Raw genomic sequence first — 23,059 nt, forward strand, 5'->3', positions numbered from 1 at the left:
CTGCAACTTTAATAAAAGCTCTCTTCCCTTATTTATGGTTAGCACTCAAGACAACATAAAATTCAGATCTCAAACTTTATTTCTGTAACATCAGTCCTTTTAAAATCCTAGACAAATTGCCCCTCCATATGTCTATAAAAAAGCCTAGTTTGTGAGTCAATGGCTGGCAGCTTTTAATTCCGCCTAAAGAAAGAATATATAGTTGGCTTTGGTAGAAGCAAATATCTGATGACAGAAAATAATAACCTTGGGAGGGAAGCAAGAAAGCATTTCTCTATTAGTATTAAAGTGAGAAGAAAACTGGAAAAATTATTGTTAAAAAATAATGGAATTTTGTTTATGATAATATTTTTATGGCTTAATTGCATTGTCAGTTTATTGTAGCTGATATATGTCTAACTATATGTACATATATACACATATATGCCTGTAAATTCATATGCACAGTGCTATAATCTATTATCTCTCACATGGGTCATGTGCTATACAAATCTTTCCTCTTCCCTCTTCTGTATTAATCATTTCTTATTGTGTTTTCTATTTTCTTTCTAAAGAATTAGATATTTTTAATTAATGAGCCTGAAATTCAAGTCCTACCAGTCTTGCTTGTATATTGAGTATACATGCCTATATTTTTGTTAAAATATTTATGAAGTGTTGATTTTGATGCTCATTTCAGTGATTAATCATTTGGTGATCTAGAGCTAAACAAACACACTTTCCTGTAAGAGCAAATTTTCTGTCTGCCTTCTAAAAACAAAAGAGAGTCACTCACATAAAACTATTGCTTATGTTTTCCAAACCAATCTGAAATACAGGAAGCTTTCAACACAGTGATTAGCAAAAGAGGTTATCCTGTAGGGGGGAAAAATAAGTCACTGAAACTGATTGCTCCATGCAGAGCATCCTTTAAAAGCACAGATAGGATCTGAGCCAGTACTAGCAGAGAGCATTCTATGCTGAAGATTATGCTGTTATCATATCATGCACTTAAGAGTCCTCTGGTAGAAAACTTTGGGAACAATTACTCACTGATTTATAGAGAGGATATTAATGTCTCTCAGAAGATGCAGCAAAAGTATTATTGAGTCCTAAGAATCTAAGTTTCTAATAAAAAATAAGGAGCTTCCACTTATCCTCATTAGAATGCAGAAGAGGTAGAGGTAACAAACTGAAAAATTTCAGAACCATGGCTCAGGATGATAACATTAATATGGAAAGGCTTTCTTAGTTCTCTGAAGTTAAATTCTGCACAAATCTAGAAGTCATAATCTAGAAAATAGGAAATTTGAAGCAAGTATATGGTTCTGGGAAAAGAAGTTCATAAAGAAGAAATAAAAGTAAAATAAAGTATGAAAAAATAAAAATTAAATGTACTTTGGATAGTAGTGAATAAAAATAGGTGCTGAACATCTGTCAGGAGTATGGAACTAAGGGTGTTCAGGGAAAATATACCACCTTGAATAAGTTTTCTCTATGTAGGCAATCATTAACATTGAAATAAAAAAACCCAACCAAACAAAAATACACCCCATAAAAAACCCCAAACCTACAGCAGAATCAACAAAAAGGTAGAATATAGCACCCTTAGGCAGGTGCTTTATTCCCAGCTGTGTTTAAATTGTATTTTTTCCTAAGGCTTTTCCACACCCACACAAGTAATTCTCCAGCTACATTCTTCTCCAATTGTGTGTGTGGTTTCCACACAAAAACCTGCAGCAGCAAGTGAAATTTGACCTTTTGTTCCATGTTCTTCTCAGATCCATGACACGTGGGGGAATTTGTTCCTAACCAAACTTAAAAACACATGTCTCTGACTTAAAAATGAAACAAAACAACAGTGAAAAACAAGCTCTTCTTGATTTTTAATTTAATAACTGCTCTCTCAAAACAACAAAATAATATTATCAAAGCTTAATGTTATGACTAATATTTCTATTATTATAATTAACACTTCTATAAGGCCCACAAAAAAGGAAAATATTAAGATTGTTTTACATATTTAAATTTCAATACTGACCTTTAGAAAACAGAACTGACTATGTTGACCATTTTCTTTTGATATAGCTGTGTTTGTTCTCTGGATGTTTTGCTGTTTAAGGTACAGATACTTCAAATATCTTCTAAAGTGCAGCATGCTGATTTTGTAAACATAGAAGGCAAATTTAAATCATGCTAAAGGTAGGTTTTTAATTAGATGAACATGGGTAAAATCTGACCATGCCTAATGGTTACTACAGCATGAATTCAAAAATCTCTATGTGGATGAAACACTTCTCTCCTTTAGAAGTTATACTATGGGCATAGCAAATAAAGTCTGGAGGAACTTTTTTCAGCAATGTAAGTGAATTATTCATGAAACCATTTGATTGTCCTAGGAATATTTGGAATATAAGCATTGCACTGGACTAGGGGGTTGGTATAGCTAAACAATCCCATGTTTTTGTTTGTCTGATTGACAGGTTGAGTTTTTGACCTTGGGTGTCATTTTTCTTCATCATAATTCACAGAAGTGGCCTCAGCCTACATCATTAATTTATTCAAAATAAGCTGTAACTTGGAATTAGTAATTTTGTGAAGCTAATCAGGACCCTTAGAGGAAGGAAAGGATGAGCTTGATTAAGATTACACATTGAATTTGAGACTTTTTATCTTCATTTCCTCCCTCTGTGACTTCTGGTATTTCTGTCATAACCTTCTGCAAAAATCTTGACTATACGATCTATTGCTTAGTACTCTGTTCTTTAAAAGCACTGATATTATTCCATGTAGTTAGATTGTAATTATTTTGGTCAATATTTGCTGCTTTTTGGGTTTTTTGTTTGTTTGTTTCTTTTTTTCATTTAGACTCTTACACAATGGGATCTATGTGTGGGCGTTTTGTTTTTGTTGTTTGGGTTTTTTAAAAAATACAATACTTACATGGTATAAATCGTATTCCACACTTGCACATTTATCATTGGCCAAATCGACTCAGCAATCTCTCATAGCTCATAGCTTATTTTATTTTTTCATAGCTGAATTAAAATCTGCACCTGATTTCTCCTCACAGCTGGAGACTATTGCTGTTCTCTCTGCTGTAAAAAGGCTCATGTTTATCCAAAGCTATCCCATGGGACAATTGCACTAAAATAGAAAAAAAGAAATCATAATTCCCCCAGTTATGCAAACCTTAGGGCATTATTAAACTATTCAGATTTTGAGGGGTGTAATGTCAATAACCATATCCCTATGTCCGAGGATGGACAAGGCACATCCCCTTTCAACTTATTACCAGAAAGGGATGCCATGGGAATGAGAGCAATTAGAGGAATGTGAGCTATTAGATTCAGTATTTCAGGGAAGGCAATTTAATTTTGGAACCATCTCTCTGTTGGAGGTAGCTGTTGCTGTAGGGAGCCCAGCTGCAGGAAAGAGGTTTGATACTGGATTGTGGCATACCCACTAAACTGAGCTTTTGTGTTTGCACTGACTGCAGTACAGGGAATGTGGCAGCTATTTCCATAACAGCACAGCTTACTCCTGGCAGATATTGAATAAACTGTGACTTCTGCCAGAGCTTGTTCCTGTGGAATTCAATTTAGACCCCATCATGAGTATGAGCAGGTGATTTGGCTGACTCTTCCTGTGGAGATTAACTAGTTACATTATAGTGCCTGGATACTTCCAATGGGATCAATCAGGATATGTTAATTGCACCAAGATAATTTTAAAGTGGTGTAATGGGAAATTTGTTAACTTGGGAGAAATGCTATATTTTTAACAGTAAGGGGTATTGTTATTATTATTCTTTTGAACAGGTGGTCTAACAGCATGGAAGGAACCATGCCGCTGACAACAAGAGAAAAGAGAAGGATGCAGAGAAATGAACCAGCAGGAAGTTCAGAGTTTGTTTGGATAATCTGAAAAACTTATTAGTGGATGGTTCATCTGCACCAAAAAATACAGTATGCTCAAAATGAAGGGATTGCAGCAGGACCCTATATTGCTTTCTCAATTGCTTTTTTTCTTTAGCTTCAGAAAGCTCTAACAGAGGGGGAAACCCTGGATGGTGATATCTTAGGCAATATTATAAGTTGTAAAAACTGTTCATTTGAAAGATAAAGGGAAAAAAAAAGTTAATTAAGATACTCAGGAACTGCTGGTGATGCTTCTGTTCTATCTGATCCTGTCTTCTTAAAACTGAAAACTCACAAAAGAACTGAAAACCCAATATTAAAGTTAATTTGTTCATCTAATGCTGATATGAGTACTTAGTTACCCAGAGAAAGACAACCTTCATCCAGGACTACTGCAGCAACTCCCATTGCTAAAGGCAAAACATGATTCAGGAAGAATGGGACATTGTTGAATGCAGCCTCTTATAGAAGGTGGAAATTGCTTATGGTAAGAAGCAGAGGAGAAAAGATGAGACAAGGTCCTTAAGAAGCAAAGAATCAGAAGCTTTTGCAGATGAAATAGAGAGGAATTGCAAAATTAGGTCACTATTGGGAAATATTAGGTGTTCCACAACAAACTGGGGCTTAGCAGTGTTTTTGTTTCTGTGGTGGAAGCAGCTTTGGGTCAGACCCAGAGGGAATTGCAGTTCCTGCAAGGGACAGACAGAAGTGAATGTGTACTAGGGCTTACTTCTGGGCTAGTGTTACAGCTGCTAGGAGAAAGACAACAGGGAATCTCTTCCCATCTCAGTCCCTGCTTTTCATAGCTGTATCATAAAGGACAGGTGTTCCCTCCTTGCTGTCTTGTAGAAAGCTTATTCTCCAAGTTCTCGGAGTGTTTCTGACTGTAAACTTGGAGATACCAGCTGCTTCCACTCAGACAAGAATTAAGTGCTTCTAACTGTGGACTAGAAAAAAAACTTAAGATAAACTCTCTCCCTCACATTTTTTTATTAGCCAGCTCAGAGAGACTTTTTTTCAGCAAACTCACTATTGCAAATCCAGCACTGAAGTGATCAGCTCTCTCCATATGTGGTACATTGACCTTAATTACCCCTGTTTCAGGAACATGGGTTCCACTTTGGCACCTAGTTCTTAGCTAGGGTAGGCAGAGTAATGTGGTGCCAAGCACTTGCACAAGGTTTCTTACAAGAAAGTATCTGGAAAGTTGGAGTTGGAGAGGGGAGTCTAGCAGTTTTGAGACATGAAAGCAGTGAGACTGCTGCTTCTGTTCAGTTTCCTGCTTCATGCCAGAGTTGTGGACAAGGGTTACTGCTCTGTGACATATCTTTCAGCCACTAAACAAGCAATAAAGCAAAAAAACACATGTGGCATAACAAACAGTTGAGTGTATGGTTCACAGATTATACCAAATGGCACAAATTTTAGAATAAATTTTGTAAATTCAGAAAGTAAATTAGAAAAAACAGAAAAAATATTACTGTCTGACTTAAGCTATTCATATTTCACACTATCAAAGTAAATGGTAATTGCACAGTAGATATTATAAACACAAATAATAGTTTTATATAACCCTTAAGTCCATACTGAATCATAAGAATTTCTGGACGCTTGTTTTAAATGCAGGCTAACAAGTTTATATAACTAGTTCAATAACTAGTTTATTTACATTTCTGTCATTGCCTTGAGTCTAGGTTGGCCATTTTAATGAAGCACTGGTGCAGTAATGTTACAGTATGCAAAGTGATTGGAAAGAAGAAGGATATTTTTTTCTCCACATACACTATTTGCCTTTATAAGGACAAGTAGGCAAGAGTCAAGGAGGAGACACAGAATGGGCTGGGACCAAGAAAATTACAAATATATCCTGCATTATGAATGCAATGTGAATGGCAGAGCTGGTCATTTATCACTGGAAATAGGGAAGGACATTTCTAACAGAGGATTTTTATTTATTATATTTATTCAATTTTTAGAATATTTATCTTATGAGGGGGTAGTCACAATTGAGACTAATAAGTCTCATTTATATAAGCATATGGTGAAATGTCTATTGACAGGATTATTGAACTGTTGTATAAAATATCCTCAAATAATAAAACAATATTAGAGATTGTTATGACAACCTTAAAAACATGCAGTCATTAAATGGGGTCATAGAAAAAGTGAAAAAAATCAGAATTAATGAATAAACCAATGGTCTTGTCTGTACTGTTGTCTTTATTTATTGGTGTTTATATGTTTGGAATGTTTACTGTAACAATACTTCATATGTCATGGAGATCTATAAAAGCTATTCCTCCTTTTATCAATTTTGCAATTTATTCTGAAGAACTACCAATTCATAGATGTCAGAATCTGTCCATATCAGAATGAAGGTTCTGTTTTTTGAAATAGTTCAATGCACACTGAGATTTTTGGGGGCACTTATTTATAATTATCTCAATTATTGTTTCTCTAGGGACCCAGGTCCCACCTCTATGGCAAATCCTAACATTGCTTCTACTCCAATGAATGGTTTAACTCCTCCTTCAGCATTTCATGACAGAACCTTACGACATGGGAAGCATTGCTTCCCTATTATTTTATTAGAGATAATTATATTAAACATTGTGCCAGAATACTAAGCACACATTAAGGTTTGTTAATATTAAGGTGCTTTAGCTTGGAGAAAAGGAGGCTAAGGGAAGGACCTGTTGTTCTATACAACTCCCTGAAAGAAGGGTGTAGCCAAATGAGGGTTATTCTCTTTTCCCAGTCAGCTACAACAGGACAAGAGGAAATAGCCTCGCGCTCTGCCAAGGGAGATTCAAGTTGGTAATCAGGGAGAATTCCTTCACTGAAAGGATGGTTAGGTATTGGAAAGGACTGCCAGGGAATATGTGGCTTCATTGTGCCTGGAATTATTCAAGAAATAACTGGACATGACATTTAGTGCTATGGTTTTGTTGCCAAGTTGGTGTTTGGTCAAAGATTGGATTCAGTGATCTTGGAAATGTTTTCTAACTTTGTTGATTCTGTGGTTCTATACTGTTCTGCAGTTCTATGAAATATTGGTTTATTTAATCCTTCATAGGCATTAGTCTGGTAACATGTAAAACAGTATATAACAACAAAAAAATCCCTATCTAGAAGGGCAGAAAAGTGAATGACCTTATCAAATGTGTGGAAATTGACCTTATCAAACATGTTAAGCATTCTTCCATTATTCTGGGAGGCTCTTCTGCATTAGTTGTTGCAGTCATTTAACATTTCATCTTTCTATGATGCTGTAGTGGTTGCTGTCATGACCTATGAGTGCTCCCTAACTGGCAGGTGTATGAAGATGAAGACTGGGATTCTCAGGGTTCCACAATCCACAAGGTCACAGAAGTATGCATTTCTGAAAATGTCTTAATTACAATTTACTACAAAGCCATTGTTATTAAAACCAAATACACAGTATATCTATATCTATATTTAATCTATCTATAGCTATATCAAATCTATATCTATATTTGATCTATCTATAGCTATATCTAATCTATATCATATATCATATATCATATATCATATATCATATATCATATATCATATATCATATATCATATCATAATCATACATCAATCATATATCTATATCTTATCTATATCTATATCTATATCTATATCATCTATATCTATATCTATATCTATATCTATATCTATATCTATCTATATCTATATCTATATCATCTATATCTATATCATCTATATCTATATCTATATCTATATCTATATCTATATCTATATATCTATATCATCTATCATCTATATCTATATCTATATATATATATGCAAAATTACGACTAGGAGAGCAATTAAATGTCTATATGTATGTGTTTGTATATATATATATATTACAAGAGTAAAGCAATTACACATTTGCCTGTGTGTGTGCGCCCCATAAATGTATCCTACAATGTGTCACTGCTACAGCACTCACCAAGTTGTTCCAATCATTGAAGAAAAAATTGTCACTTTATTGGTTATGCCTGTCCTGGTGTCGTGGAGTGCAGTCAGACAGGCATCTCCAGCAAGACTCTAGTCTGTCCAGGAGACCTCATGCAGGTCAAGCACTGGAAAAATGTGCAGAGAATCTCTCTTTGAGTAGCAGCGATTTACTTTTTTGTACTTTTTGCTGTTGATACGTAAGTGGGTGCACATCAGCAGTTAGTGGAATTATTGTGGCTGATTCCTGTTTTCCTGGGAGATCAGTTCATTATCACAGTTTCTTTGTCCAGGACCCATCAATGTTTCTTTATTCTGCTAGCTACTACCCATCACAAAGGTTTTGGGAGAGCTTATGAGAGATGTCTTGGGACCCCAGCTAAGGTACATCCCTTTCTGTCACTATGCTTACCAGGTCACAATTGTGGTTGCTTCTATGAGGTGTATGAGTGAAATGATTTAAATTCTTAAGCATCCATTTTGTTCTTTAGTGAGAAATTTAATTGGTGGTAATTTTCAACAAATGTGAAAGTAATAAAATAGTGTTCCTGACATCTGAGAAATATAACTGTGTACTCAGTCTTATGCCATTTCCTTTCTATACTTCTCATATCAAGACTCAAAATGCGTCTGTGTGAGAAAATTAAAAAACATATTTCTGGGTGAAAACCAGTGGTTTGCTTTGGTTTGGTTTTGTATAAAAGGATATATTACATGCAGTAGTTTTTAGTCTGAATTACATAAGCACTTGTTTTTTTTTTTTCAGTGTGGCATGAAATTCATTCTAACTGCTTTCTCACTCTTTTCAGAGACTGGAAATCAGAGATATGTTAAGTGAGTGTTGAAGAGCATTGAAATTACCTTATAAACTTTAATTTTCTGAGCTTTTGGTCATGATCCGCTTTTTATTCTCCCTTCCTCCTCCAAATCTGTGACTGCAATATACATGGCAGTCAGAAAAGATTTGCAAAAAATAAAGGGTTGATAATTTTTAAAAATTGATTTAAAATGTTCAAATGTTTTAAAAATGTCGAAAAGTGTTCAGTGATATTATTATATTTACCAGGTGTACTGCAGGGGCCAATAGCATACCATAGCAGCATTTTCTAAAAAGTAAGATCAGACAGTGAATTGGAAAAAAAAACCCAAACAAATTAATCCACAAATCTTGGAGTATTTTAGGGAGCTATTATAATTCCAGTCTGTTGGATCTGTACTTGGTTTCTGTTTCATCCCTCCGGGAAATCCATCTTTTCTTTTTCAGGTAACTAGCCATGTAATACTCTGAAGACCAATGTTGAAGCTTTCCTTCAGTGCTGAGGAATCTATCTGTGTACAGTTATGAAGGAATCATTCTGAGGAAGCAGGGAAAGCAGGATGGGTAAAATAAAGGTGTGTCCAGCAACAGCACAAGTGACTACCACCTAATTCTTCATAACATTGTGTGTTTGTGGTCCTACTCTCCTTGAATGAGGGTATTAGGTACAGGATCTCTCATTATTCAGAAAATATATTTACCTCAAAATGAAGTAAAATACTGGACTGAGAAAATCTATTGAAAGGGAGTGAAGACATCCTAGTTTCAGTGCACATTAGAAAACTCCTTCAGTAGTAAGGCAGAATAAAATATTATATATATATAGTCTCCATGTGCTATTATAACGTGCTTTCCCTCTTTATTCAGTCTCTTTTGCTCTTTTGCCTTTCTAATCCACACTGCCTTGGACACTGCATCTGTTCCCTGCCTTCACTCTCAGTGCCTACAATCCAAGAAAGAGTCAGTGCTGTAACAGTTTTGAGAGTTTCTCTCCCAAAAGACACAGTCTTGGACACATAATGCTGCTGCCTATTGCTTCAGTCACTTGAGGAACAAAATAAGGAGAAGATACCAAGTTTTCTCTTGTATTGACGCCACAGGGTCTAAGCCTTTCTTCAGCTCTTTATGGCAACATTGTGACCTTGAACCTCATCCAACCAAAAGATGAAAATAGTCCTGGAAATAACAAGGAATGAATGACAATTAACATGACAAAATCACATTGGGAATGTTTTCTTCTCTATATGTACATTTTGTTTATTCTTTCCTGCTAAGAATAAGAGTTATTATAACCACAAGGCGATTATATCTTTGTCTCCAGTGTCCTGACCGATATCTCTTTGTTGGTAGTATGTAGCAATCAGTATCATCATTAATATAGAAAGGTGAAAACCCCAAAAGTAGCAAATTTTCTACAATGTAGAAGTTAAGGTATTGATTGTAAGTACTTAGTCTTTTGCCTAAATTGTGGCTGCAAAGTATCAAGTTACCATTTTTCTCATCCCTGCTACACCTTCCTGCATGCATCCAAACATTCATAAAGAGAAAGAACAATAGAGCAAAAAAGCTCTCCAGAAAAAACAATGGGAAAAGTGTAAAAGATTAGCCCTTTTCTGGTCTACATTATTTAGCAAGTAAATTGTAAGCTCCCTTCTCTTTTCTTTTTAAGAAGAGCTAAATATTTCAGTAGGCTTTGGATTATGGAAAAAAACCTACCAACCAACCAATCAACAACAACAGAAAAACCAAAAACCCAACACAGCGTAAAACTAAAGGTAAAACAATTGAATTGCTAAACGCAATAGAGAAAAATTAATAGATTAAAACCCTTCTCTTAATCATATGCTGCCAGTTATAGTCCTCAGTTGAGAAGGAGCACTTCTGACATTTTCAGAGTTTTAAAATGGGGAGTATTAGAGATTGTATGTAGGAACAGACTTGCAGTAACAGACTAGTAACAAAAGCATCAAACATGATTCTGTGGATTTATTTGGAAAAACCTCTCCAAACTCCAAGTTCATGAATGTCTGCTTTACAAGTCCTGCTATATTTATGTTATAGCAACAAATATTAAGATGATACAGGGGTTGTTAATCATCAACTAGCTGAAGTGACTCCAAGTGTTGAAATGCTCCATTCACATGGGATTCTAAAGAAATATTAGAAATATTCTGATGAAAAGATTCAAGCTGCAGATTTATAGTGCTTACATTGGAGTATGTCTTTTGTGCAAAAGCAGCACAATTAGCTAGATTGCAAAGAAAAGTCAGATACATGACATACACTATAGTAACCAAGTTTTCTCAATTCTTACATGATTTCCAGATGTTAATATATGCCTTCCTAAATTTTCCTTCTATTGTTTTATAACTTATAGCCCTTGTAATGCTGTGAATGTTAAGACAGAATGAAAGCCACAGATGGGAGAAACATGGTTAGAGGGAATAAGTTAGTAACAGAAACCATAAAATGGTTTATTGTACTGAAACAATAAAATAACCTATAAGCTGTGCAAAAAAAAAAAATCTGAATCTCTATCTGAAATTATGAAATACTGCTTAAGAATGTGAAAATTATTTTGGGGTAAATTCTATGTAAATATATCTAGTTAAATTTTTGTAAAATATTTTGCTTTTAATAAGGGTGAGATCATCACCTAACACTGTGGAGGGGATGAACATTGGGTCAACATGGAGGGGAAATGAACACTTGTGAAACTCCATTTTCATCAGCCTGTAATACTTTGCAATATAAAAGGAAATTATAGTAGGGCTGTTTTATATGCCAGTAATGGACAGTGCCCATAGAGATTTTTATATCAAGCAATTTCCAAAGAAAACAAACAAGAAAATTTTGGTTTATAAAACACTTAATCACTTTATCTGTTTTTTTCAGTGCATGAACAATTTAATGGAATTTAGGCTTTAAAATTGCACCAGTGAAAAACCACTTTAGAGTCTGGGGAAGAATGGCTTTGTCACTAAGTCAGCAAAATAGATATGATTTTCATATCCTGTGCTTCAATTCAAACTAACTATTTATGTGTATACAGGATAATTTATCAAAGCTGAATCCTTCTGTACAGGAAAATTCTGTTCAGGCAGATTATCTGCCACATTTTTACCATGTCCTCTATCAGGAAGCTTTCAGAATCTAGGCAAATAAATTTAAAATCACCTTAATATAAGCATTTATAATAATCTCATTTTATTCTATTGAGAGTTATTGCATGTAAAGTTCAGTACACAATATTAATCTCATCTGGCCAAGTTTAAATTAAATAAAAATTTGTACAATGGTTACAGTTTTTATATAATTCTAAAAGATTTTTATATGGATAAATGTTTGACATAATAATAAGACACATGAAAGCTTTTGAATTTCTAAGACAAGACAGGCATTTGGGGGTGTTCAAAATTTAGCTCTGAATGCTTCTAGTCTCCCAAAATTCCCATGCATGTAATTTTACATTTAGATTTTGTCTTCTGTTTATCTGTCTTGTTCTTAATTTAGAAAACAAAAACAAACAATCAAAACAGTCTGGATTTTTGTTGTATATTTCCATAAATAATCAAAATTTGAGCTCTATTTTCTAGTTTTTACTCATTTTATTCCTTCTCTTTGCAATTTTGTAAATATTGTATGCCTATTCATATCTTAGTAGTTTATATTTCTTATTTTTTCTTTAAGATTAGATCTTAGCTTTCTCCTAAGAAACTACCATTGTAACCCCCACCAAATAAAAGAATCTTGTATGATAACTTCTGTAGAAACTTTACTGGCATTGATCAGCTTTTATATTCTATATTTTTTTTTTTGCCAGTCATTTATTTGATTTAATACCTTCAGTGCCCTTGTGTTCAATTGCACATTTCTATAAAGGTACTTTGAAAACTTTGGCTGTGAACCATTTTACCTCTGCTTTGCACAGACTTTCTGTCTGAATTCCTCAGATTGTGGTTCAGAACCTTGTCTTGCAAAATTTCATTAGTAGTGCAGGAAACTATTATAATTCCTCTAAGTGTAGTGAATTCAGTAGGAGTCAATTACTTTATTATAACTAAAAATGTGATTGAGCACTCTCTTGCATTGACAAGTTAAAAGTTCTCTTATTTTTTAAGTTTTAACCCCATTTTTTGGGTCAAGTGTTCAATGGAAATATTATGTCACAGCTAGACCTATAAGGAAAGGCTGGAAATCATATAAACAAAATATTGTGGATAAATCTTAGCTGTAGGTAAAAGAAAGACCTTTTCAGAATTATAAATATCTTATTTTCCAAAACCAATAAATGTACAATAAAGATATGACATGCTAATGGTCTGTAATACCTTCAGTAGTGCAAAAAATTAACAACATAATGCAGTGAGTTGCATTGTTGACTTAACTTCTTTTAATTAAACTTTTTTTAATAAATTATAGGTTCTGATTTCTGCAAGTGTGCAGTATGGCTATTAGTGAATGGTTTTATTTTGTAAAAAATTGTAGCATACAAATGATGGCTGAACAATATGTTGATCATCAAATTATTATAATGGAATCTATTTATAAAAGTAATTTTAATGTATTCTCGTGTGCTCTTTGCTTATGTTGCTTCTTCTATTCTCAGAGAGAACATGTATTTACAATTGTATATTGTCAGTTGATTCAAGGTTAAAGACAATGTTGATTACCATAGAATGCTTGATTTTACAAATCGAATGTGTGTTATGTGTATTGCTCTCTTTAAACATCTTTCTAAAGCAATTGGTGATAAACAGTGATGGGGACTACTCTTTGTGACAAATCAGTATGCTTCTGTCTCCCTTGACATATTCAATAGCCCAATTGCCACCTTTTTTTGTGTGTATGTGAAATACCAGATGTTTCTGAAAATCTTTTGAAACGAATGAGTAATCTACTGAAGCCCCATTGTTAGAAATTCTGAATGAGGTTTCAATACAAACAATGGAGAATTAGATAAAGACTACGGTTAAAAGGAATTTTACATGGAATGATCTACTCCCATTTTAAAACTTTCCATTTTGCTCCACTAAGTTCCTTGAATACTAAAAATGCACCGACTGAATCAAATAACATCTAAAACAAACATGAAAGAAAGTTTGAAGAGCATGAAGTATGCAAACATTTGGTCACAGTACTTAACAGGAGATAGGCAAACTCAGTCCTCATAAATCTGAATATATTTTGTCTCCTTAATATCTATCTTTTTATAAAGCCAGAGGGAAAGTATGGCTTTTATAAAGTGACAACAACAGGGGTTTATAACAACTACTTTTTGTTAATCTTGATGCTATGCCCTTCGGTGCAGTTTGCCTATTTCCTTTATAATTCATCAGCCACACTTTTTCTATCTTTTGAAATAAAGCACAGAACATTAGCTAAAGAAATTACATTATATAAAAATGATACTATCAGATGGAAGACCTCTGTTTTTAATTTACTTTCTGTTGACACAGATTTCTATCTGCTATCGCTTTTCCTTATCAGGCTGACGAAATAGAATTTTAGCAGTGGATATATAGAGAACTCACTGAATGGCCATCTGTCATAGTCAGAAAAAGTGCTATCTGTCATCAGTAGAGACTTTATTTACTCTTAAAAATGTTTGCCCATATACAGAATATCAGTGTCCTTGTCCTTTGCTTCAGAGAGAGCAGTTATTAGAAAAGAGGGACCTTGTACTAAATAACATGACCTGCCTTTCTTCTCACAGGTATTCTTTAAAATACCCAATCTGTATGCTGAACTATAGTTCCAGTGTGGAAACAGTCCCAGGAGTACTTATTTAAAAAGACAATACAGTAATTACCTATTCTTAAGTATGTTTGTAGCATGTTTGGCTCGTGGCATTTCCAGAGTAAAGAGGGACTATGTGCTTCAGCTGCTTTACCTATTGTGGTTAGGTATTTGATTCTCTGTATCCTAGATCCTTCTGACATAGTAAATGTAGAACTTCACACAACAATTTTATTTTAACATGAGTTTTTCTAGACTTAAATTAAATTAAGGAGCTTAAATTAAGGTTAAAAGCCAATTACTGAGTAGCTTTTCTTCTTATGAAGAACTGCTTAAGAAATCTCAGGCTGAAATGAAAGAGATCAGAATGCTTCAATAAAATTTCTTGTCACTGACTTATCACTGTGTTCCTTTTGAAAGACAGAAAATGAAACAGTAGAGGTATTATGTATTGCTGTAAAAAATTTTCACAGTATAGTGAGGCACTGAGTCCCTTAAAGTCAGGGACTGTAAAGATATATTTTAAAAATATATCTCTTTTGAGCCTATTTGGAGATGGCTCTTGCAGTCTACAACATAATGCATGGGTGTTTTAACTATGTCATACTCTGATCCTGTAGAAATGAAAATGTACCCATACAAAGAAATATGGTGGGTGTTCTCTGGCTATAACATTTCCCTTATATTTCTAGTTGGTTAAGCAAGTTGTTGCTTTTTATTTTAAAAAATCTGATCCAAAATTACAGAGATTTAAGACTGATGTCTTCTTAATATAATCAGTCCATGAGAAAACTTTGCTTTAGATTTTCAAAAGTATTAGTTTCATCTTCAATTCCAGACCTGAAATGACTTGTTATTTTATTAAGATTATCCTAAGGATGAGCAATGATATTAAAAAGTAAGCACATCAAGAGACTCAGAAATTAAAGATTAACTTCATAGTATCTTACATGTAAAACTATCCACTGATGATGAAGAACAACTGCTATTTTAGAGTGTATTAACATGGAGGCAGTAAACCTTGATGATGAAGTCACTGTGCTAAGAATACAGAAGAAAGAAACTAATTAAATGAAGGGGGAAAATCAACGTCACTGTCTCAAATAAAGCAATGACAAAAACATTTCATTCCAAACTATGCAGGGAATTTCAAAATGGCTAATATTTTGAGTGGCCATGTGCAACATGAGATGGAATACATGGAAGTGACAAATGCAAAGTGTGAAAAACATGCTCCCCTACACGAATGGGCTACACAATAATCACTGTGCTGCTGAACACAAGCTGTGCCAAAACAGTGCCTAAAGGACATGGATACTTTCTTGGTAATTGGTGTTTCTATTTCTTGGAAGAATCCCTTTCATGCGTATCCTTCAGGAAGATGCTGTTGTTCAGGCCATGGTGCTCCCTGCCACACAAGCCAGTTGCTTTGTTAGTAAAAGAAATTCTGCATGGAACCTTTTGCTTGGATTGAGGCAATTTCCTTGGTTATATGCAAAAACATAAGTGGTACCTGCTTTTAGAAGGAAAACAATTCTGTATGTAAATTAAGATCTACTGTTTGCCCTCAGCAAAGGCAAATCTGAAGGGTAGATTACAAGCATCCAAATTACTATTATGAACTACTGTAATTCTGCCGTTGGCTTCATTCTGTAAATTAAGTACTAAAATTTTATTTTGCCTATGCACTGCAAGAAATATGCACAAATCTCTTGGATTAATATACAAGTAACATATCAGCCTGTAAAAAAAACTTTACTTAACGGTAAAGTTCACCATAGTCTGGGGTGCCCTGCACAGTAAGAGAAGGATAATTATTTAGGAAAATGTTCCATATAATGTTCTTATTTGTTTATCAGGATTTTAACAACGTCTTTTCCTTCCAAATGTAGCTGAACCACTGTCAATGCAGAAAGAGTAATAAAGAGTGGTCCACCGAAATTAAAAAATAAACAAACCCCAAATCACTACCATCCCACATAGCAAATTAAAGGAAAAAAAAACCATCACTGTTAAATAATTGCAGTGATCAGTTAGCTTGGCATTATAGTACCAACTCTTTTATTTTTCCTAGGGAGAGAAAGAATTAAAAGCAAAACAAAACTTAGAAATTAAGCGTACCACAATGGCTTTATGACAGAACTTATTTCTTTAAGATTATTTTATTTGGAATATATTTTAAACTGAAAAAAATGTAAAATTCGGATTTTCAATAAGAATCTAAAAAACCTACAAAACTCTAGGGGCAGATTCTTAAAAACTATCAACTACATCAGGAGATGCTGTACTGGCCTGAAAAAAATTAGAAGAGTGATGACTAAAAACAATAGTGATTCTCATTGGAGAAATAGACTCATCTGAGCTGTAGCTGTTGTTTGGTTTTGAATTATTTGCCTGGCCACTGCCCATGCAGAGCATTTCAGAAGTATTGTGAGCTTTTTGTTCTGGGTTTGGAAAAGCTACAGGAATAGCACAATTTTGTTGATATCCACCTGGCTGTTTGGAGACATCTGTGTTTGAGCTAGTGTCCCAAAGATCCTTTCTTAGTCCTTGGAGAGCTATTGCTTCTGAATGGAGCTACCTCAATGTGAGTGAGTGTTAGAGATCAGATTAACCTGGCTTTTTCAATGAATATATAGGCTACCTCAGGTACAGATATTTACAATGTAAAGTTAGTTGAAATTACTCTTTCCCTTAAAACTTTCATATCATCTGTTCAGTTGCTTCTGTGTACCTCTCTTTCCTTGTTGCAGAAGTTGGTAATTTGGTGGCATCTTGTCAAATAATAATTTTTTGCTTTTGATACTCAAAGCCTCTGTCAAGAAGGGAGGTTTTGACCTGATTTACAACATGAAAAAAGTGTATTCCCAACACTACAAAGATACAAGCAGGTCCTTTATAAAAGCATAGGATTTTGGAGTGCTTTTATGCCTATACCAAATGAAAAATAGTCATGTGACAGGCAAAATGGTTGGGTTCAGTTCTTGACTCTCTATATTGACATGTTGAACCTGCTTCTCTTGCTGACAAGATGCATGTACTTATCAAAAAGTGGAGTCTTTCCTAGAGAGGGAGTGAGATACCATTTTCTCCTCCAATGAGCATTTATGCTAAAGAAATGTGAGCTTCACCAGAAAGTACTAACTAAAATATAGTGATTGTTGGTGGATGTCTATTTAATGGGTTAGAGAGATATGCTCACTCTCTTTGTAAGAAATTGACTGCCAAATGGTACATAAGAATCAGGAGAATTCATAAATGAAAAAAAAAGTGCCATATTTCTTATTTAAAAGAAATATACTGTATGCATAAAACAATGTTTAATTTTATAATGTTGTTGCCTTGGTTATTCTTTTTTCATTGTGGACATGCATTAGACCCAGTTCACGTAATGGTGACATTGCCATAAAACTAATGCAAAAGTGAATAATCATGCTTCTTAATTCTTCTAATTTTAATTTGTTAAATCTGTTCCCTGGTGTTTTCTGAACTTTGTATTTGCTTATTGATCCATGGTACAGTGAATTTTGTCTCACAATAAAAAGATGTGTCTGAAAATTAAATCACACCCATATGCCGCTGAAGCAAAGCCTTATTAAGCAGAGAAATAGAACAATAATCCATAACCTTTAACAGTTCTAGTTGATTCTATAGTAGCATTTTCTATGCCTGTTAGGACTAATGTTTCTCTACTATCTCAGAACATTTTTATAGTATTGATTTTATTATTATTATGCTCAATAAACTTTTAGTATATTTTTTAACAAGCACATGTGATTTTTCCTGAATGATAGTCTCACAGGGAAAGGATGCTTTAAACATCTCTGAATGTGTAGCATACCAGAGAGATAGAGAAAGTCTACTGCATAGTTACTTCATTTCACTGTGTATTAGGCAAATTAATTAATTCTTTGCAAAATCTTCTATCAAGATATTAATATCTTAAATAGGCATATCCAGTTAGAAAATGAGATACCATCAACTTTACTGCAAACATTGCATTATTTATCTGTTTCTTTGGTAAGTAGTTGTAGCCCTGCAGCCCTAAGAAATAAACATGCATTTGACATGACAAGGGACAAGATTTGCACTGTCTGTAACCACAAAGATTTCTTTCATTTGTTGTCTTATATACTTAGAAGAACTAAATTTGTAAAAATGATACAAATGTAGCAATAAGTATAGACAGCCTAGAGACTGTCCCCTGAAAGTCAAGCTACAGAAAAAAATGCACCCTTCTAAAGTCTCTACAGAAATACTATTAATGTAATACTGTGCATTGAACAGAATCTAATAATAAAAACGTGATTACTGCTAAATTTGCAATCCATGTGTTTGCAAAATCCCCGTGATAACTTTATTGCTTCAAATGATATATGCACTCAGAAACTGGATTTGGTTGAATATAATTAAAATTCAAAGCATAGGTTATTATGACTGTTCAGATCACACATATCAGATGACAAAAGAGGAGAAAGAGAACTACTTCAGCTAAAAGGATAGCACTGTCACACCAGTGAGTGTTTACCAGTGTCACACAGGATAGCACTGTCACACCAGTGAGGTCATTGAATTTTGACTACAAATATGAAAGACTCTACACTTCAGTAATTAGTAGCTGCTCTTCAGAATCCAGAAATGAGGAGACTGCTTGAGACACCCTTGTAACACTGGGACTCCTCCCATGTATTTGGGACTAATCCCAGATTTTCATTCAGAACAATTTTCTTCTTTACTTTAATAGGTTTACACTGGCAAAAAAGAGTCTGAGGATCCAGATTTGGTTTCATAAGAGTTGTCTGTTTGCTGGTACATAGGTTGGTAGAAATGTTAACATTTAACAAAGTGTCTCTGACTGTTGCATTTTCTGCAGATGCTCTCAAAGTTCACATACTGACAATGGCTGCTGAAACAAGAGTAATTTAATTTAAAATAGTAATCCCTGAGGATTACTCACCAGCACCAAGGGACTTGATTCAGTTCCCAGAATAGCCTATGAGGATTCAAAATTACACTCTCCCTTTCACAAGAGAAAGAAATTATGTCACAAGACAGAGAAAGCAAATCAGCGCTCACTGATGTGAACTGCTGTTTGGGATTTTGAACTTGTGCTGATGTGGCTATGACTGCCAAATCAGACTTATTTTGGACAATGTATATGAAAATGAAAAAAACTCGACAGTTGTGCTGTGATATTTCTTCAAAACATTCTCTTAGTTTCCAAATAAATGTCTCATGGAATCTGAAACTTATTCTTAGCTGTTGCAAAAGGTTTCTCCTCCACCAGTTTTCTCCATTTAACATGGATAATCTTACAGTTTCTGTAAAACAGTAATTATAAATTGGTAGAAAGGATATTTTGCTTTGTTCATGTGAATTGGCGACGTTCCATTTTCACTTAATGTCCCTCTGGTCTTTCACTGGAAACCATAGTGAACGTTGTTCATCATTATTCATCTTCTCACTGCCACTCATGGTTTTGTTGTCTTTTGTCGTATTTAATTTTGGGTTTTTTTTTCCCAAGCTGATGAGTCTTAGTCTCCTTGTGGAAATCATTATACCCATTTGATGGATGACCCTTTTTCACTCCTTTCTGAATATTTTTCAGTGTTACTAGTATTCACCCTGTATTCAAAACTGCAGATATATGATTTACTGATGCTTTGCAGTTTTTTTCCTCCCTTTTATTTCTAATAATTTTTAAGGCTCTTTTTATTTTTCTGACTACCACCTACTTCTGACTACCATACATTTTTGTAAATCTATCTTTATAATATTGATATTATATTCTCCTTGTTTGTAAGAGCAAATAGTCAGCTCAGAAGTCTGTCTCTGTATAGGTCAAATCAGAGCTTTGTTTTCCCATGTCTTTAATTTTATATTAAAATTTTACGGTATTCAATTTACCCAATCAGTATCAGAGTTCTTTTGTAGAACTTTCAGAACCTTACATGTATTAATCCATATTTCTTGGAATGCCTCTTGATGCAACTCCTTTTTCAGTTCACCTTTGCATGTGATGAGGAAATAGATTTCAATACTATATCCTCCAGTATGGAAATTAAACAATTCTGTTTCCTATCTTTCAATTTTGAATACCATATGTTCTATATATTCTATACATTTACTATGGTGGGGCTTTTTCCTCACTCTTTAACTTGGTACTACAGGCTTTAAATATAATTTTTCTGGGGCTTACCCTACTGAGCCATAGGCATAACTTCCCAAATGTTCTTTCTCTCATTGGTTCTATGAATCTTACAGTCACTGCTCCAGGCACTTTAATTTGAAAGGACACATTCACTTGTGCTGTTTAGTTCAATCTGTAATCTAATGTAGATCTCAATCCTATCTCCAAAAATTTTTTTCAGATTGTGAAAACTGATGTCCATATGGGTGTCAAATTCAGAAGATCAATCAGATACGCTCTCCAGAAAAATTAGGAGAATTCCCTCTTCATATTTTTCCAACACTTCCAGAAGCTATGAATTAGTTATGGTGAACTCAGTTCCTAGTCTCCACAGCTCTCGCCGTGCTTGCACAGAGAACACAGATACGCTGCTTGAGCTTATGAAGTCGACTAGGTCTTGAGGGGCCAAAAGCTGTGGTCAGTAACACCCCAGCCCATTTCTGAATCTTACCTTCACATATAAAAAAGTCTAAACACTCTTATTTTCCTTATGAGTTATTTTTTCTTAACATTGAGCTCATGTTTCATAAAAGCTCTGCTGTCACTCACAGCTGTTCCTAAATCAATGTAATGGCTCACCAAGTAACACAAATAAGTCAAAGACTAAAATAAACTTACAAAAAGAAATCTGTAAACACAAACCACATACGACACTCAGAAAAAATAACTTTTTTGTGTTTGTTTTTTTTTTACAGACATGTTGGAATAACTATTGATCTCTCTTGAGACTAGAAGACAGCTTTAACTTAAACTAGTGAAAATTTCTGATCTTGCTACTTTTTTTTACTAGACAGCTTCATGGATAAAAGATTCATTTAGCAAGCACTTTGAGCATAAAACAATGACACATATAAATGCAATTATAAGAAAAATATACATGGTCATCTTAGAAAAACATTACAGTTGTGTGGATAGCAACTAAATCATTATCCAGTTGAAGAATATAATTTTGGTGTTTTTTTTGTTCTCCCCCCTAAGACGATATCATTAATCACATCCAGTTTCCTTTTATCAAATATCAGTTTTGGTTTTTGCTCCTGTTTAACTTAACAAAATAGTACCTTATTGTCCTTCAGCAAGTCTTCTTCCCATCCCTCCAGAAGAATTGCTTGAATGAAAAATGTCTCAGACTTACTCAATCAGCAACTAACATCTTCATGGCTTCAAAGCCAGGATGGATTTGGTCAAAGAACTGATAGAGAAAGCATTCATTGTGTTTTACCTGTTTATCATTTTATGAGGGAAAAATGCTTGGTTTTGAATTTTATACTATATGAATTCCAGCTGGAACTAGGTCCTTTACTCCTTCAGTGAAAAGATGATGAATAAGGATCAAAATCTTTAATGTAGTCTGGGAAATATTAAGACAGAGATAATTTACATTACTTAAACTTTATACTTTGGCTAATTACTAAGTTACTACATATCATTATTGCATAGAAATCTAGAATGCTTAAAATAGCTTTTCCCATTTCTTCTGCTTATTCAAGTGGTTAGACATTATTAATGGTGAGCATGAACATCACAAAGCCTCACAGTTATATGTTTCTAATCAGAGAGCCTTGAAAAAAAAGAAAAAAGTATTTTTCAAGTGACATCCCGTTGTTATTTTCTCTACATTCAAATGAACATATAGCTACATTATTTGCATTTTAAACACACTTACTGCAATTTATAGTACAATAATAATGTGCCAAAACTAAATTAAACTCCTTTCTAAAATGCAGCACGCAGCACTTTCCTTTCTTTGGAGTGATCTTCTACCTCATCTTCAGTAAATTAGAGTAAACATTATGTATGCTACCGATGCTTTCAGAGAAGTACTTATATGACACTTTCCTTCTGTTTTTAGACTAATAATCTGACTTAATTATGAATGATGCAAAGATTATAAATGATTGGATTGTCTTCTGAAAATGTAAATTGATTTTACATGCTCTTTCTCCTGCTTCTTTCTAAAACAGATTTAATGTTCCAAGCTGAAACATCTGCTTTCAATAAAATGCTTATGAATTTTTCCCAGCAAGTGCATTTGAAATATGCAATTTCTTTTTTGTTTACATTTATTTCCATCCTTTTTCCTTTGTTTCAGACTTACAAAAAAAGAAGCTAAATCCCTTTTCCATCTGATGCATTTTGGCGTTTTCCTTGGGATGGTGGACCTCAAAGCTCAGAGTAATGTGCAATAGCCATTCATGACTTAGGAAGAGGTGTTCCCTTAGGAAACATTAAGCCCGAGTGGGATCTGTCACAACAGCTGCAGGTCTGTTCTTGCCAGAAGCATGTAAAGAATGGGGTTACATTCTAATTCCTTTGGCCTCACCTGGTGTGGGGGAGCCAGTGTGTCACTCTGGAGCTTGTCTCTGCAGGTGTTGTGCATTAAAAGGTACAGCAGAAAGCAAAGACTTTTGTGTAAAGCAAACAGCATGGGGACTTGTTTTCCTAT

Source organism: Lonchura striata, chromosome 3 (genome assembly GCF_046129695.1).
Source record: "Lonchura striata isolate bLonStr1 chromosome 3, bLonStr1.mat, whole genome shotgun sequence".
Lineage (NCBI taxonomy): Eukaryota > Metazoa > Chordata > Aves > Passeriformes > Estrildidae > Lonchura > Lonchura striata.